The sequence below is a fragment of the Pleuronectes platessa genome, chromosome 22 (genome assembly GCF_947347685.1).
Source record: "Pleuronectes platessa chromosome 22, fPlePla1.1, whole genome shotgun sequence".
Taxonomy (NCBI): domain Eukaryota; kingdom Metazoa; phylum Chordata; class Actinopteri; order Pleuronectiformes; family Pleuronectidae; genus Pleuronectes; species Pleuronectes platessa.
In genome coordinates, this window is record NC_070647.1 from 9,873,709 (window position 1) to 9,889,481 (window position 15,773).

The window sequence follows — 15,773 nt, forward strand, 5'->3', positions numbered from 1 at the left end:
AGGAGGGAGCAGGACAGACATGACCTCTGTGATGCTTAAAATCATGCTTTCTTTCAATCTGTGGAGTTCTTATAACGTGTAGCTGAAAGATCTGAGTTTCAATCACAGCAAAAAGCCAGTGAGTCTGACTGAAAGGCCCCCAGGCCACATCTTAAACTTGCACAATTTTAATAAGAGTAAGTCACACAGGATATGCATCAAGGCTCGAACACAAAAATGTGTAAAAGTATACGTGATTAGCATGATTCAGACTCACAGCAGCCTCTGGTACACCGGCTGTAACATGACATACTTGAAACATTAGGTGGAACATAAAAATATATTTCTCATAAAGCTTGAGAGGTTCCTGATGTGTTTCTTTAAGGCAACAAAGAAAATGGTTCTGCTGAACGTTCGTGACATGCTTCCTGTAAAAGCCACATTTTTGGTCGGGTTGGACATGCGGCTCTTTGTGGCCGGAGAAAAATTACACTTAGGTGAAAGAAGGAGAGAAAATTGGACGGATAAAAAAAAGAATATAAACGGCAGAGTGATTTATGTGGCTGGCTCAAACCACACTATGAGAGGACGTCTTCCCATCATACCTTACATGGAAACATGCATGAGGGTAGAGTGAGGCTAAAAAGCATGATGCAATCTCCCCACACACTGAGACACTGCTGAAAACACGACAGCTGTGTGCAAACCCTGACACAAGTTCGCCTTTTTTGCGCATTCACCAGAACCCAATCTGTAAACACAAAGAAAACCACTTTCACAGAGGACACATTTATTTAAATCTCACCGAAATGCCATAAATCTTTATCTTTCTCGCCTTGTTTTAACACACAAGTCGGTAAATCATGCAGCAGAAGGCCAATTTTTTGAAGTGCGCTGCAAGGCTTTTCACGGGTATTACATGACAAGGTATTTTTCAAAATAAGGGGCTGCATTCCTGGAGAGAGATAGGAGGAGATTAAGGGGTGGGTGTGGTGGGGGGTGGGCGAGCGATGCCCTGACTGAGAGGGTCTATTACTCACAGTGGATGTCCAGATCCCTTGACGGTGCTTTCAGCTCAGTCTTACTGAGGGAGAATATGAGGGATTCTGCAGGGAACGCATAGACAAGACCCAGGCTGCATATATGCACTAGTGAGAAATAGGTATGATAATAGAGAGCCTTTTCACGAGAGACAGTCAGGGGTATTTGTTTTAATCCTATGACTCTCCCTCTCCCTCTCTGTGTATTTATGCAGCCGTGACCTGCTCTCAATGAATTGATGCAGGACAAGGAGTTTTAATGGAGGATGTGCTGAGACGCTTCAGTCAGGTGTAGGAACTAAAACCTTTCTCTAAGCTGTAGATATTTGATAAATGGGCTTCAGAGGTAATGATATTGACTAAGAAACGATTACCTTCATGAGGCAGTCAACGTGCTTAGCTTACACTGGCTGTCACCTTGAGGGTGTTGTGTGGAATTTTCATTTAAACTGTTTAGTTGACATTCTATACTAAAAAGTATCTGTGTGAATAGATCACTGACATATTACCACCTCACAGAGTTGATAGGGTGCACATTAATATTCATCTGGAATCATGTTTCAGGCCCCCTGGCAAATGCAACACTACTATTCTCTCTCCTTTTACCTTTGTTTTTTTCTCACCAGTTCTTCTGCATAAATACAATAGTAATACATTTTATTTAGAAGAGGCTTTCAAGACATCCAAGGCCACTGGGGACACGGTATAGCTGGATCTTATGCCTCTAAATGCTAACTGTTAGGACCTGGACATTGAGCATAGAGTGTGTTTGCGTGGAACATAAAACCACAACAGTTTACTTAAAGCCTCTAGCAATACGACTGTAAATTTAAGAGGAACTCAAATTTGCCTTATCTGCATCAGTGTGCTATTCCCCAGCCTTTACTACATTACTACATTATAACTATCAACTGTTGATTAGCTGCACAGTGTGAAACATTTTCATCTTCTCTTATTCTTTATGCCCTTTGTCTTGCATCTACTACATACGTCCAATAATCTATTGCCCTCTACAGTCAGCAGGAATCTATACTGTACTGTCTCACTGGCAAACATTTCAACACTACTTTCAGTGTGTTTCATTGAGATTGAATTTAATATTGAACCTCAGGATGTTTACAGTGATGCTTCCCTCAAGTGAAAGCTGGTGCAAACAGAGGGAGCAAAGAGCACATGGAGGGTAATATTTACAGGAAGGAGCAGGATTGTAATAGAAAAAGCTGGAGCTCTCGACAAAGGAGCTCTGCAGAAGTCAGCACAAAAATTCAGTGGAATATACGAGAAGTAATCCCAGTCCACCTATACTGGTTGACAGATATGATGCCAGGAATTAGAAATATGACGCTCTTTCATCCATGCGAAGATGAAATCCCAACAAACATCACACCCCTGTGGAAAATGTGACTTTTTTCTTTCATCTTTCACGGGTTTGCAGTATCAAATTCTAAGATATTAAAGCATTAGCATTGCTTTGGAATCAGCGGATGCACATTCCCTAAGTGACAGGCAGCTCACCTCTCCTTCCAAAAAATACATTCCACTCTCCTCATACCGCAAATCCTTTCAGGGCTCTGCCGGGCTAAAGTTCACAAGCTTTACCAGATCTCATTTTCGTGCATGGCTGTGCTGGCTGTTATTATTAGTGTGGCCCCCAGCCAGCTTGGACGGGTACACGTCTTCTGTCCCCCTCAATCCCCCTCGAGGTGAAAGGCCCAGGCCAAGGTCTTTAATCTGTGGGTATATACTAGGTAATATATGCCACTTTATACTCTGCACTGTGCTGCATGTGTGTTTGAACTGTGTTCATCGTGTCCGTCAGTCTCGAGTGACCACCGGAACAAACAGCAGAGATCGTCATACCTCCAGTTTACGGGGGCAGAGGAGCCATTTGCAGCCTTAAAGTGAGACTTGGAGAGTTATCCCATGTCTTCCTCTATTCTTCCTCTCTTTCTGTGGTTACGTGACTTTTGGATCCACTGCCAGACATTTCAGGAAACCTCAAGAGCTGCATGAGACATAACAAAGATCTCTCTCTTCTCCGTATTTGTCTCTTTCACTGTAGATTACACTATGTTTCTCTGTCTGACGTCTGCGGGCCTGGAAGCTCAGCGGCACGTTCTCCCTGGGAGCTGAAAGTAATTTATTCAGTGGCCGATTGACTCATATTATATAATTTTAAAAGCTGGTGTTTCTTACTTTTAATGCCTGCGCTAATTCCGGACCACACACGTATGTAAACTGCAGGAGACGCAATCATTGTTGAATACCATTAGCATGATGTTGAATTTACTGCTAATTTAGGGATGAAATTCAGTTTTAGAGGATAATACATGTGCTGTATTTAAGCCCCCTAATTCCTAAATTCATTAGAATAACACATATCTCAGACAGCCATGAAATTGTAAATAATTGAGCGGTGCTCTTAGGAGGCTTCTCTGGTTGCTGTGCTTTTTTTTTAGCTGATGGCAAAACTGGAAATGAGATTTGATTCACAAAGCAGCGAAGCTAAATGGGAATAATTCCAAAACCACGGCCCGACCTCCCCCCAGACACTAATCTGTCCATGGGGGTTTCACCATCTCCTCTCCCTCCAAATTGTCTCGTCCACCTGCGTCAACCCTGCTCTCCAACACACAGATGCATGTCTGAACGCCCTCATTCACACAGACAGGCACCTACAGACATACCTTTCCACCCCCCCACCTTCACCCACCACCCACCTTGTGTTTATGTTCAGAGCTTGAGTGACTGGTATTTCATTTCGGCCTGCCCGGAGCCCTCTTGCACAGTTTGGCTTGGCCAGTGTACCATTACTGGTCATTAAGTCTAACCTGAACTAATAGGGGTCCATTTTCCAAGGTGGTCTCCCAGGTGGCTGTCACGGGAGTGAGTGGCACTGCAGGGCTCAGGGTTTGACTTAGGCACACAGGGTTTCATGAAAAATCTGCTGGGACGCAAGCCAGGCTCCATCATACATTGGACACAGACTCTTTGATAACAAGAACCCATTGTTCTGGGGGGTTGTCTGGGTGTTTTGTTTCTCATTAAGGCAGGTTTAATGAGGCCAGCCACAATACGTACCCAAGCCCATCCCTCTTATACACTCTGCCTTATTTTTACCATTCAACACCAGACTCAATGAATCATCGACAACCTTCCTAAAATTATTCAGTCTCAGTGTAAAAAAAACATGTCTGGCCAAGAAACGTGACGCAAAAAAATATACTGATATTCAACTTGGTAGCAAGGAGAGTAAGATGATACATTATTCAGGCAAACATCAACTTCTTATCGGTATTGGTAGATGTGTATACGTGGTAAATTATGCATTTATATTCCTTATCAACAATTCTCAGCAAAAACTACTGTCCACCAAAATATAATAACCTGACCCCGGACAGGTCACCAGTGTATCACAGAGCTTACATATATAAGCAAACATTCACACTCATATTCAAACCTACAATCGATTTAGAGTTTTGGATTCACCAAACCCTAATCTGCATGTCTTTGGAATGTGGGAGGAGGCTAGAGTACCACTACCCACAGAATACTGTTGACACAAGGAGAACATGCACAGAACCTGGATTCGAACCAAGAACCTTATTGGTGGGAGGTGACAGTACTAACCTCTAAGTCACAAAACTTCAGACGACAGAAGATACCCATCATCAGAGCTTCTTGAATCCCAAACTCAAGTTTATTAAACTGCTTGTTTTGTTTGTTTACAGTCAAAAACACACACCTTCTATGGATTCCTTCAACTAATATACTGTAATATCCATATGTCCATGATAATTGGAAGGTAGTTACAGTTACCTTCACTATATGCAATACTACTCTTTCATTAAAGGTCACTAAATATAATCACATGACTTAAATAATTTTCATTACAAAGCCTTGTCACATAAACAGACTGTCAGCATAAATACAATCCAATTTCAAGATATAAAACTACGCATGTTTAAGCTGTGCTCTCCTCCGTGTGACATGTGTCACCATTAATCAGGAGAGAAGGAGCCATTAGTCTAAATGTGGGGGTAATTAATCCGCGCTCACACCCCATTAGACGTCATGCTCAATTTGTGCAGAGAGCTGTGTGCTGGGTAAATAAGCAGAGATGACGGGACCGGCAGTTCTTATTCCCAAATACCTCGGCATCTCAGCTGTTATGATACAGTTGAGGTGCTAATGTGCATCTTCCAGAAAGCTTTGGTCTAAACCTGTGAGTTCAAGTGGATATTACAAATTAAATTAAAAGTAGAACAACATGTGCTGCTGTCTCTATTAAAAATAACTTGTTTTCAAGTGACTTTTTACATAGGAAATTTGTGAACTTTGCAGGCTGATCAGAGGATAATTGTTCACATATGTATCTCGGTCGTAAAAAAATGTGACTGGACTACAGCATTACAGCCAAACCATATAAGCCTCCAACAAGGTTAAACTGCAGTACGGGCATACAGTATGAATCAGCCCTTAGTTTAATAAGTACCATTTGGCTGTCACCTCCGCGGCCGTAGAGCTGCTCTATTACAGTAAAGCCCCTCCAGTACAGAGCCGGGGTTATTCAATAAAACCCTGACTGAGTGTTTCTCCCAATCACCACTGGCAGATCTCTGATGAGGTAAAGAGCTCTTCTGTGCCAGCCCCCGTCCCTGCGGAGCACTGTCTGATTAAAATGGTTTTGTGAGACCATATTTTTGTTCTCCTTGTGCCCTTGCCAGACCTGAGTTTGAGTACAGAGAGCGAAATTGACAAATTACTTAATGCATACTGAACGAATCCACAAAAAACTGATTTAATCTATACATGTTTCCAGTAGGTAGATAGATGAGAGCATTGGATTTCTTGCTCTTTTTGAGAAATCGCTGGTACCCATGTCTCAAAGACACAGGAGGAGAATGCTGAAAGCGTGCCTTAACATACTCTACATTGTTTTACTGGTGTTGAGGGAAGAATGGCTTAGCATTAGCCATTCTGCTCTTTTGATCTTCAGCCTTAAGCTTAATCTTCAACCCCCCCACACACCACTTATCTTACTCGGCCATGACATGAAGTGGAAAGAAATGGCAACAGTTGAGTGGCGCACCAACTCCCCGATTTTCTTACTCCCCCGTCCGCTCGGCTCGCTTGTAATACATTCCTGAGCCATCGTCGCAGGCTCATATGTACATGCATGAGTATGCTTCTGATTAGGAGGCACAAAGAGTACACTCTATAAATGCACTCTTAAACAATTACCACTGCTCCCGACTGCCGCCTTGACACAGACCTCAGACTGTGCTGCTGCCTCCCTTGCTTATTCAGGTGGGGAAGATGGATACAGACCATTTACGACAGTGTGCCTTGCTATAGGACACGTGCGGCGTTCCTGACTTTACATACCAGACTATAAAAGGGTTGAGAAACATCAGTATTTTCCTTATATTCACTTATCTGTGGTGGCCCTGACTTCCACATATTTTCCTTTTTGGGAAATGTTTTCTCCATTTCATTGTATCTCAGCCCACACTAGGCAGGGATCCACATTCATCACCCTGAGGCTAGACAATTGATTAAATGATTAGCTGACTGAAAGAAACAGTGTTTCATGCACTTTAATTGTCGACAAACCATTTAAAGCTGCTATAATCAATATTTTTACAGTTGAGATGCAATAGATAGAGGTGCCAGGCTCACAGTGACAAACTGTCGGCTATACAGAGAGATTTCGTGTCATTTTAGACATTGTTTTGCTTTCACGCCCTGCAGCTTTAGTGTTGGTTCACTGCTCCAGACTCTGCTAAACCCGATGTCCACTACCTGGCCAGCACCAAAAGACAGATTGACAAAGTTAGAAGCTAATTGGAAACATAGTGCTGCATTGAAGAGCTACTGAGTCAGATATTTTCCTCAAGAGTATGTGGAAGTATAAATATTTGACTTACATCAGACAGGTGTCAGGAGACACTTCTCTAAATGAATGGTAATGTAGCTAATGTCTGCTCGATGAGCAGCTGGTTGCAAACACTTCAACCACACAGACTGTATATAAAGAAGGACGACATGGCTGCTCCTCAAAAGGTGAAGCCTACTGCAAATTATTTGAAGGGACAGGGACCAAACTAAATACATGTTTCTTTAATATTGAATATTCTTATGTGTGTTCAAGTGTTTTTTTCCCATTGAGTTTGGTTTCAATTAGTTATTGGATGCTATAAAAATGGTGTTAAACATTGACAGCTGATACTGTCTCATGATTGGTCGAGTGCATGCATCGACAGCGGGCCCCCTATCTCGGCTCCATCCTCCCATTTGCACAGACTCTAGCTCCAAATAAGGAAGACGGCAGCATTTGTTTATCCGATATTGAAGCTTTATTTATGAATAGTGGAAGGAAGTGGAGACATGTCATCCATCTTTATATAAAGTCCATGGTCACTCAGACACGACAACTTAAAAGGGGATAACATCAGTGTTTTGTTGAAAAAGTATTAATGCTCTCTACAGGGCAAACACTGTTGATAACATTCTGCTTGTCTCAGTTTTATAATATTATTAATCAAATAACTGTGTCTTTAACATGCTGGTCACACAAAACAACCAATTAGAAGATGTAACCTTCAACTCTTGGAACTGAAAGATAATAATAATTAAGTGACTAATCCAGAAAATCATCAGTCACTGCTCTAATAAAATAATATGAATTAATATATTAATAGGTTGTGTATAATTAATTTTCATTAGATTTGCACCAGGACTCTGGTTAGAATAAAAACCTACTTTGAAGCTTCTCCAATGAAATAAACAGAAATCTGACTCATGTGAATACCCATGTAAGGACACAGTGATTGTTTTATGTGTATGAGGTAAGTCCTAACTTCCATTATTACCACATACGAGCCTGATCTCGCCCACGCCAAGTCTCACTCCCACGATGGCGGCCGTCCAACATGGACTCTCCGAGCTGTCCTTCACGTTCGCTGTACACACTACAATGCACACAGCAGCACCTCTCTAGCCTCAAGCATAAATCCAGCAGGCTTATAACTGACTTGCACGCTGCCCTGTTGCACCCCCGCCCCCATTCGATTCATAGAGCAGTTAACCTTGCGAACTGTGTAAACATATGACCTCAATGTTCATGTGCTTACACTCAGTGGTATTTTTCACACATGCCGCAGGGATTTACATCACCTTATTACCTCCACGTTCCCTTAATTCCCCATTACCCTAAAATATGGGACTTTTAAAAGGTGATATGACAGGCTCTTGATTAGCACTGTTTGTTTAGTTTTGGGGGTCACTGTGGGAGGAAGGCGATAGGCTGAGAAGAGAAGGGGGGAGGAGGTGAAGAGAGGACAGATGGGGAGAATGGAAAGCTGGAAGAGGGAAGGAATAGGGTGAAGTGAGAACAAACGTTATAGTAATCATTTATTTCTGGGAGAAAAGGGCTGAGGCAGACTAGATTGGTGTCAGAGAAAAAGGAGCGAGGCGAAGGGAAAGTTAATTCGGCTGTTACGCGAGAGACGAGTAAGGTGGTTTCTCTGCAACAGGGACACACTGTGCACGTCTGAGGTCCCAGCGGGAGGACGCTGAAAGGAAAACACAAGGCCAATCAGCTAACAGAGACATTTCCTGTGCTTGTTTTATCAGATGAGAAGAAGCCCAAAGGCTAAATGTCCCTCTCAAAGAGTGTTGTACACCTCTCAGAATAACCCGCTTTGGGGAATGAAGGGGAGAACATGCATCTTTGTGGGATGACATCAGGAGCAATGCTTCGGAGCACTGACCTCACTCTCGCACAATCAATCATCCACAAAAAAAAAACAAGAAATGCAGACCACGTGAGCAAGAGAGGAGGTTTTACCTTTTACGATAGAAAGCAAGGCTGCTTCATGAATTAAATCATCACCCACTTAAAAAGAAAGATTTAGTTCGGGGAAAAGGAATACAATAGCGTTTTTTTTATAGCCATAAAACTTCTGGTGCAACTTGGCATCTGGTAACTAGCAGATGGTGAACCAATATACCAATTACCAACACTGACATGCCATGCTGCCTATTAGGCAATCTGGCCTTGAGTGATAGCACTTTTAAGTCTGAAAACGCCACGAGCGAGAGGCTGATCTAACAAACCCTCTTCATCAGAGTGTGACTAAAGCCCAGTGGAATTCACACACAGGTCTTTCATGCCCCACATGACTGCTTCAGTCAGGAGAATCAAAGTTTGGGAAATAGTTTGGAAAGAAAGGAAGTGGAGATATGGGTCCTAGGAGGAAGGATCAATGTGAGATTCCTTTTGCATGTGCAGTGCATTCAATCTTCAAAATAGCAAAGACTTCATTTGGTGGTGAATCTATTATAGGCCAGGGAATAGGTCGACTAAAGGATGAGGGGAAAAAAAGGATTCTCAATCACCCAAGAGACAACCAGAGTGCAACGTACAAACAGCAGAACATCCAAGAGCCACGTGGATATTCCCATACAGAACTGTTCCATGTCATCTTGGCTTCATAATGAGTAACAACAAACAGAATACGAAGCTAAATTACACAGAGGAAATCTCATGGCATGAGAGTTTTTTTTCCCAATGGCATATAACAGGAATTTTGAATCTATATCGCAAACATCTGCAAAACTCGAACTGCATATTTTCCAAGGCCTAAATAAACATCATCTAAGGTTTCCTGCCCTTGTGTGACTTCACAGGCAATTAAGCAGCACTACCAGCTTTTGTCTACCACTTGTTGACTGTCATTACTTGGTGAAAGAGTTAAGGATTCTTTTCCAACCCGGGATCAGCCCACCCATCCAAGCCCGCCATATTATACAACTTAGTGTGCGGTTCTGGATGCAGCACATTCAAATTACATGCTATCGAATTCAAAGGCGAGGGGGGGAACAGCACAAGTACGCCGTGGGGCTCGAGTCCAGGGCCAGAGTCCCATGAGCGCTAGCTGCACGTCAATCACACTCGCTTCAAATGAGCTGAGCCCTGTCCTACTCCTGCTGTTGTCCAGAAGACACAAACCTAAAACCTAACCTTTGCTTCTTTTCCAAGGAAGCAGTGGACACCGTTGACGAAACAGAAAGCAATGGTTTTGCTTGTGGTTCTCCGGGCATTGGGAGGCTGCATCTCTATCTCAAACCACATTCTTAGGACAAAAAAAGGCTGCATAAAATTAAGCCAAAGGGCAAAATGTCTAGAACACAGGAAACGTGCTTGACATAGTTTTAACTGGTCCTTTATGAGGAGAAACCAGAAAAAAAAGTTCTGGCACCTGCTGTGTAGAAACAATGTATGTTTGGACTGACGTGTCAGAGTGTGATCACTGGAAACTGACCACATTTGAAAAACTTTAACACGGAACACAGTATAGGTAAACATCTATTTTTAAAAAAAAGAACAGAACGCTCTGATCATTTGTGTTAGAAATTTATCTTTGCCAGTTTTCCACTCCATTCAAATTCATCTTGCCACTTGGTTGGCTGCCTTCGCTCAGTGGTGGTAAGAAACTATTGCCTTGCAGGGAAATCTGGATTCTTGCTTTGGAATTCGATACCGTGCTGGATTATGAGTATCTAGGATCAGAGTTAACAAACTATAACAAAGTATACACACATGATGCACGCATGTAAACACATAATTGTTTATGGACAGAGTAATGAATGCTCCATGCTTTAGCAGACGTTGATTATGATAAGAGCAAGGCACAATAATAACCTGATCCAACATTTAAATTTGATCAAGAGTATGAGGCAAGGGAGGGAGGAAAAGAGGGAGCCAGCATACAGTAACTAGAAGCCTTCACCGCACTGTGCAGTCCAGAGCCAGACTCCGGAAATGCATGGCAGTGTTCCCTACATCCTGCCTGCCCGCCCGCCCAGCCCTAACCCTGGCCCTGGCTCTAGCCCTCCACTGCCAAACCCCTGTTATCACTCTGTGCAATTACCTCCAGATTCCTCTGCACCCATATCATATCATGCCAATTATAAAACCCCCCTCTAAGTACACTACAAAGCACTACATGCATTTGACTGTAAAGCCTGCTGTTTTCTGTGTGTTTCAGCCCAGAAATAGCTGTGTGTGTGAATGTACAGTGTTCATGTGGGCTGGCATGCAAGGATTGAAAAAAAAGTTATACATAAATCCTACAGCTGGGATTCCAAACCTGGGGTATTTGTGCGGCGGCCAAGAGTACTCGCAAAGGTGGAGTGGGTCAGCTATGATCTGATGAAAACTATATATCCACATACTAACTGAGTCAGCTGTATCAAATGAACATGTGTTGATTGATAGGGTGTGAAGACTGGTTAGCGAGTAAGCTGAGAAGATAGACATGTGTAAATATAATAAAGTTAACCCTATTCTGATTGAAATGTAATGCAGTTTATGTCCAGCCAATAACCTTAAAAAGTACAAAGCTAAGTTGTGAACCGCCAAAAGGAGAAAACAACTGTTGTTTTTCAAGGGTTAATATATCTGTTAACTTGCAGCTAACATGAAGCAATGCAAGGAAAATAATTCTTGAGAGTTACCTCAACTTATCCTACAAGTGTCCACATTTTGTTGATGACTTGCAACAACACTGTCTGTACAAAAGCAGTGTTTGGAACATAATGTTACAAACCTGAACTCCTACTGTAATACAGGAAGTGGTACTGTATATTGTTATTAGAGACAAGTACCAAAAGAGGACAGACTGGTTTGCTCAGGGTTGATCCTACAGAGAGATAATGACCCAAAACACTAAGAGAACAGAACCAGACGGAGGTTTCACATGATTAACAGCAGCTCAGTCTCCAGACATACACGTCATGGAGCTGGTTTGAGATGAACTGGATAGATGAAAGAAAAGAAAGTGTGGAAACTCGCAGTTTTGGAACAAACATTCTGAGTAGTGACAAAATTTTTTTTCTATGCCTCTGTTTCAATATGTCTATACATTTCGGTAAATGGAAAAAATTGGTTTTCCAAATCCTTTGACACATACAGTAGTGTAATACCTACTTGAAATAACAAAACGTTATAATACATGGTTAACAACTTAGAAGAAATGTATGTGGTTCAATTAGTTAGCTGAATATGACTAATTAATAATGGAAACAGAGTGCATAAAAGTGAGAAAAATATGGCTAGAAATTACTCATAGTTCATAGTAAAGAAACCAAAATGCACCTAAATGTTTAAGGAAGTTGGTGAAAGAAATGAAATAGTGAAGAAATGGATGAAATAGCTAAAGGAAGTGGAAAAATGCCTGAAATGTTCAGCTTCTGTTTCTTCAAATATTAGACTTACTGAACTTGAGTAAAACTGACCCAAACTGAGGGAAGAAACTATCGTAGCAACATGTTTATATTCAGTTATACATCATCCAGTTTAAATGAACATATGAACATTTGTGGAATGAGACAATGTTGACGTTAATTAAAGGAAACTGAGGGCATTTGACAGGACTGTGAGGCACATCAGACTAAAAACATTGGGAACCACTGTACTAGAGGATTGTTATGTGCTGCATTCCAGAGGCTATTCCAATCATCTGTCACCAGGTTGGGCCTGTGCCTTATAAGGAGTGGATGGCATTCTCAATGTGTTTTCCAAACACTGCACAACTTATCAGATACAGTTTCATGGACAATTACTATGCTGTCTCTAGCCCGAAGCATTAACAAAAAAAAAAACTACAGATATACCCACTGCAGCTTCCTCCCACCGCCCGCTCCCATTTTCCATGCTTCCATTTCACAGATACTCGTATGTAATAAAGCACAAGATCAAAAGAATTTCTGCCCAACGCATGTACAATGAGAGCAGCGGAGTCTCTTTAGCCTCTGGGGTGGTGGGATGGTAAGAAAGTGATACTTTGAAACGATGAGAGGTGGATTCACACGTGGATGAGTGGTCCGAGCCTTCTGCACGGCTGCCTGTGGCTTTGTCTGCAGGAGATGCTGTATGTCTTCACACCAAAGGACATTTGCCATTTGCAACCCTTAGGGTCACATTTGATCTTCGCGGAGCCATGCTTGCCATGAAACCACTTTGAACACGTTCTACATGTCAGATTTCAGCTGGTTTATCCACATCCTACTGTTACGGCTGCATTTCTTTAGGGTTTGGGGGGGTGCAATTGACAAATGTGATTCGTAATTTGGCCTGAGAAAGGGCAGTGCCGATATTGGTGTGCGATCTGGACACTCTGTTCCAGCCACATGATTGGTTCGGCGTGGCGCTAATCTAATTATAATTGTCTGTTCATGTCATCTGTCAAAACATGGATGGAATGAGTTCTGGAGACGTTGTATTATCCGTGTCTTAGATTTCTATCAAAGGAAAAGTTATTTTGTGAAGATTATCTTTATCGTTCTATCGCCCAGTCGGCCTTCAATATTAATAAAAAACTGAATGGTGGACTATTGAATCTTACTGTGCAGAGAAACCGGATAGGATGATTACAAAGTTGTCTAACCACAATAGCAGCGACAACATCCAGCGCACACATAATGAGAACGTGTACTGTAGAACTGTTGGCCGATGACAAGAAGTAAAGAGTGGAGCTGTGGAGCATTAACACACTGCACGAGTCTTGTCCCTAAAAAGTAGTTCCAGGCTGAGGTTGGTCTCTTCACTCCCCCCCCCGTCCCGTCAGACTTTATCTCGATAATAATCTGAAGCGGTGAACACGGTCCAGGGTTGGACCTCCGCTTTTGGCCTCGAGTCTGTAACTTTAAATCGGCGTCACAGAAAAGTTTCACACATGAGTCGCAACTTTACTTCGACGTGAGTTCGCGGTAAACGAGACGGTTAGCGCACAAAGAGGAGGGAGCGGAGGAGACGAACCCGGGGGAACAGTGGACGGACACAATGTGATGCTCCCCCCCACCCCGGCCCCTCCGCGGTGCTAAATACCGCGTGTAAAGCGACACGGGGTCGTGAACTCCGCGGGTTATACAGCGACAGAGGTCGGATGAGAGGCTGGGCGCTTACCTGTGGATCCTAACGGGACAGATTGGAGCGGTAGAGTCGAGTGAGAGCAGCGGAGAGGAGAAGGGGCCAGTCTGCAGTCGGTCCTCCACAAACCCTCCGTGATAAAACCAGAGTCTAGCCCCTCGACAGGCCCCTCCCTCCCAGTCAGAGCAGCTCCCACATCCCCTCTCCTCAGCCCCAGTCTACCACACAGCTCAGCCTCACAGCATCCGAGTCCAACACATTAGAAATCAACCGTGTCAACAGGCTGCTCTCCTCTGCGGCCGCAGTGGCTTCAGGCAGAAAGTCCTTTTTTGGTGATCCTTCAGAAAACCAAGAGCGAGCACATGAAATGTTAAAGTTGGACAAAAAGCAGGGCGGGTTGTTCACGGGCAGATCATTAGAGGTGAGGGGTTTCATGTTAACAGGCAACTTGATAAACGAGTGGGTGAGCTCAACTACCCACCTTCTTTGTCAATACTATAATATAATATTGACAATGCTAAATCAATAACATGTAGCTTAAGTGTTTTTCCCCCATCTCTTATATAGTATTAGCGTCCATAGACTGTATATGAACATGGATGACCACTTCCTCCCATTATTCAGAAATTAAGCTAAAATATCAAGCACTGCCATCTTGCACATTTGGAGTAGCAGCAGTTACCGGGGGTACCGTCAATACAAACACGTGTAATTCTCAGCGGTCAAATGTGAAGTTTCACCCTATTTATATTTTATTTATATTTTTTGTTTATTTGATTTCCAACAGTTTGCTTACAATCTTTAACCGACAAATTGATATGATGGTATGATATGATGAAAAGCTAAGAAAAAAATGACGTATACACCATACATAGGACACAAAATATAAGACACCTACATTCAAAACCCACACGTTTATCTATGGGTAACAAATACATCCATCCTCCCCCGACACTGTCCACTGCTGACCAACTCCCACCCCCACCTTGTTCTAATTCTATGTCCTGTATTCTCCACCAGAGTTCCCCCCTCCCTTCCCAACCCTGCGACAAGGTTAAGAGGTGCTTTCGAAACGTATAAGGTGTCATAAATATACTTCCATATCTCATTGAAGTGTTATGTTTAATGTTATCGTCAGACAATGTTTTTTCTATGTCTACCAGATAACTGAACACTTGAACCAATTTCAGTGTGATTCACTTCACTTTTGAGGCGCAGTAATTTCCTCCATCTTTTTGTACTGTTCTAGTCACAGAGTTCAGTACCTTCTGATCTTGGAAATAAAACATATGTGGCGATACCGGAAAATTCCAGGTCTTTTAACAATTCTTCCTGCTATTTAGCATGCTAGCATACTAACATCTGTGCATATTGCACAACAGAAGAGAAAATAGAAAGTTTGACCTCAGTGGTCCAGTACAGGACAAGTCAGGGATCACCAAAGTGATTACAAAGAATCCTGACGGGGACATGAATGTGTGTCCAAACTTTGAGAGATATTTCAAACAGTTACAAACTGGGGCTACTAAAAATATCTGCACAAAATCCAGTTTCTATGTGTTCATTTACTCCAAATATTAAACACACAGTTCAACTGAATTGTGCCTCAGGCTATAGCAGCTGTATTATACTTCATTTTATTAAATATGCTCAGGGCCTTTCCAGGATTATAGAGAACGGAGGTCTAAGCCAATCAGAACCCTACTCTGATCCACATATAATTTTGCCCAGGAAACAAAAAAATGCTCTTAACTAATTTATCCAGTTTCCAGAACATCATCCAGAAATGCTATTTCCCCGTAGAACCCAAAACTAAC

General features: G+C 42.4%; 1 protein-coding gene across 1 annotated transcript in view; it reads right to left on the reverse strand.

The window, feature by feature from the left end:
• cald1a (caldesmon 1a) overlaps positions 1–14,210 on the reverse strand; it is a 51,690-nt gene extending 37,480 nt beyond the window's left edge. Inside the window, exon 1 of the mRNA XM_053414570.1 lies at positions 13,993–14,210. The gene's annotated coding sequence lies outside the window, so the exon portion shown is untranslated. The remainder of the gene's footprint in view (positions 1–13,992) is intronic.
• Positions 14,211–15,773: the final 1,563 nt, after the last annotated feature.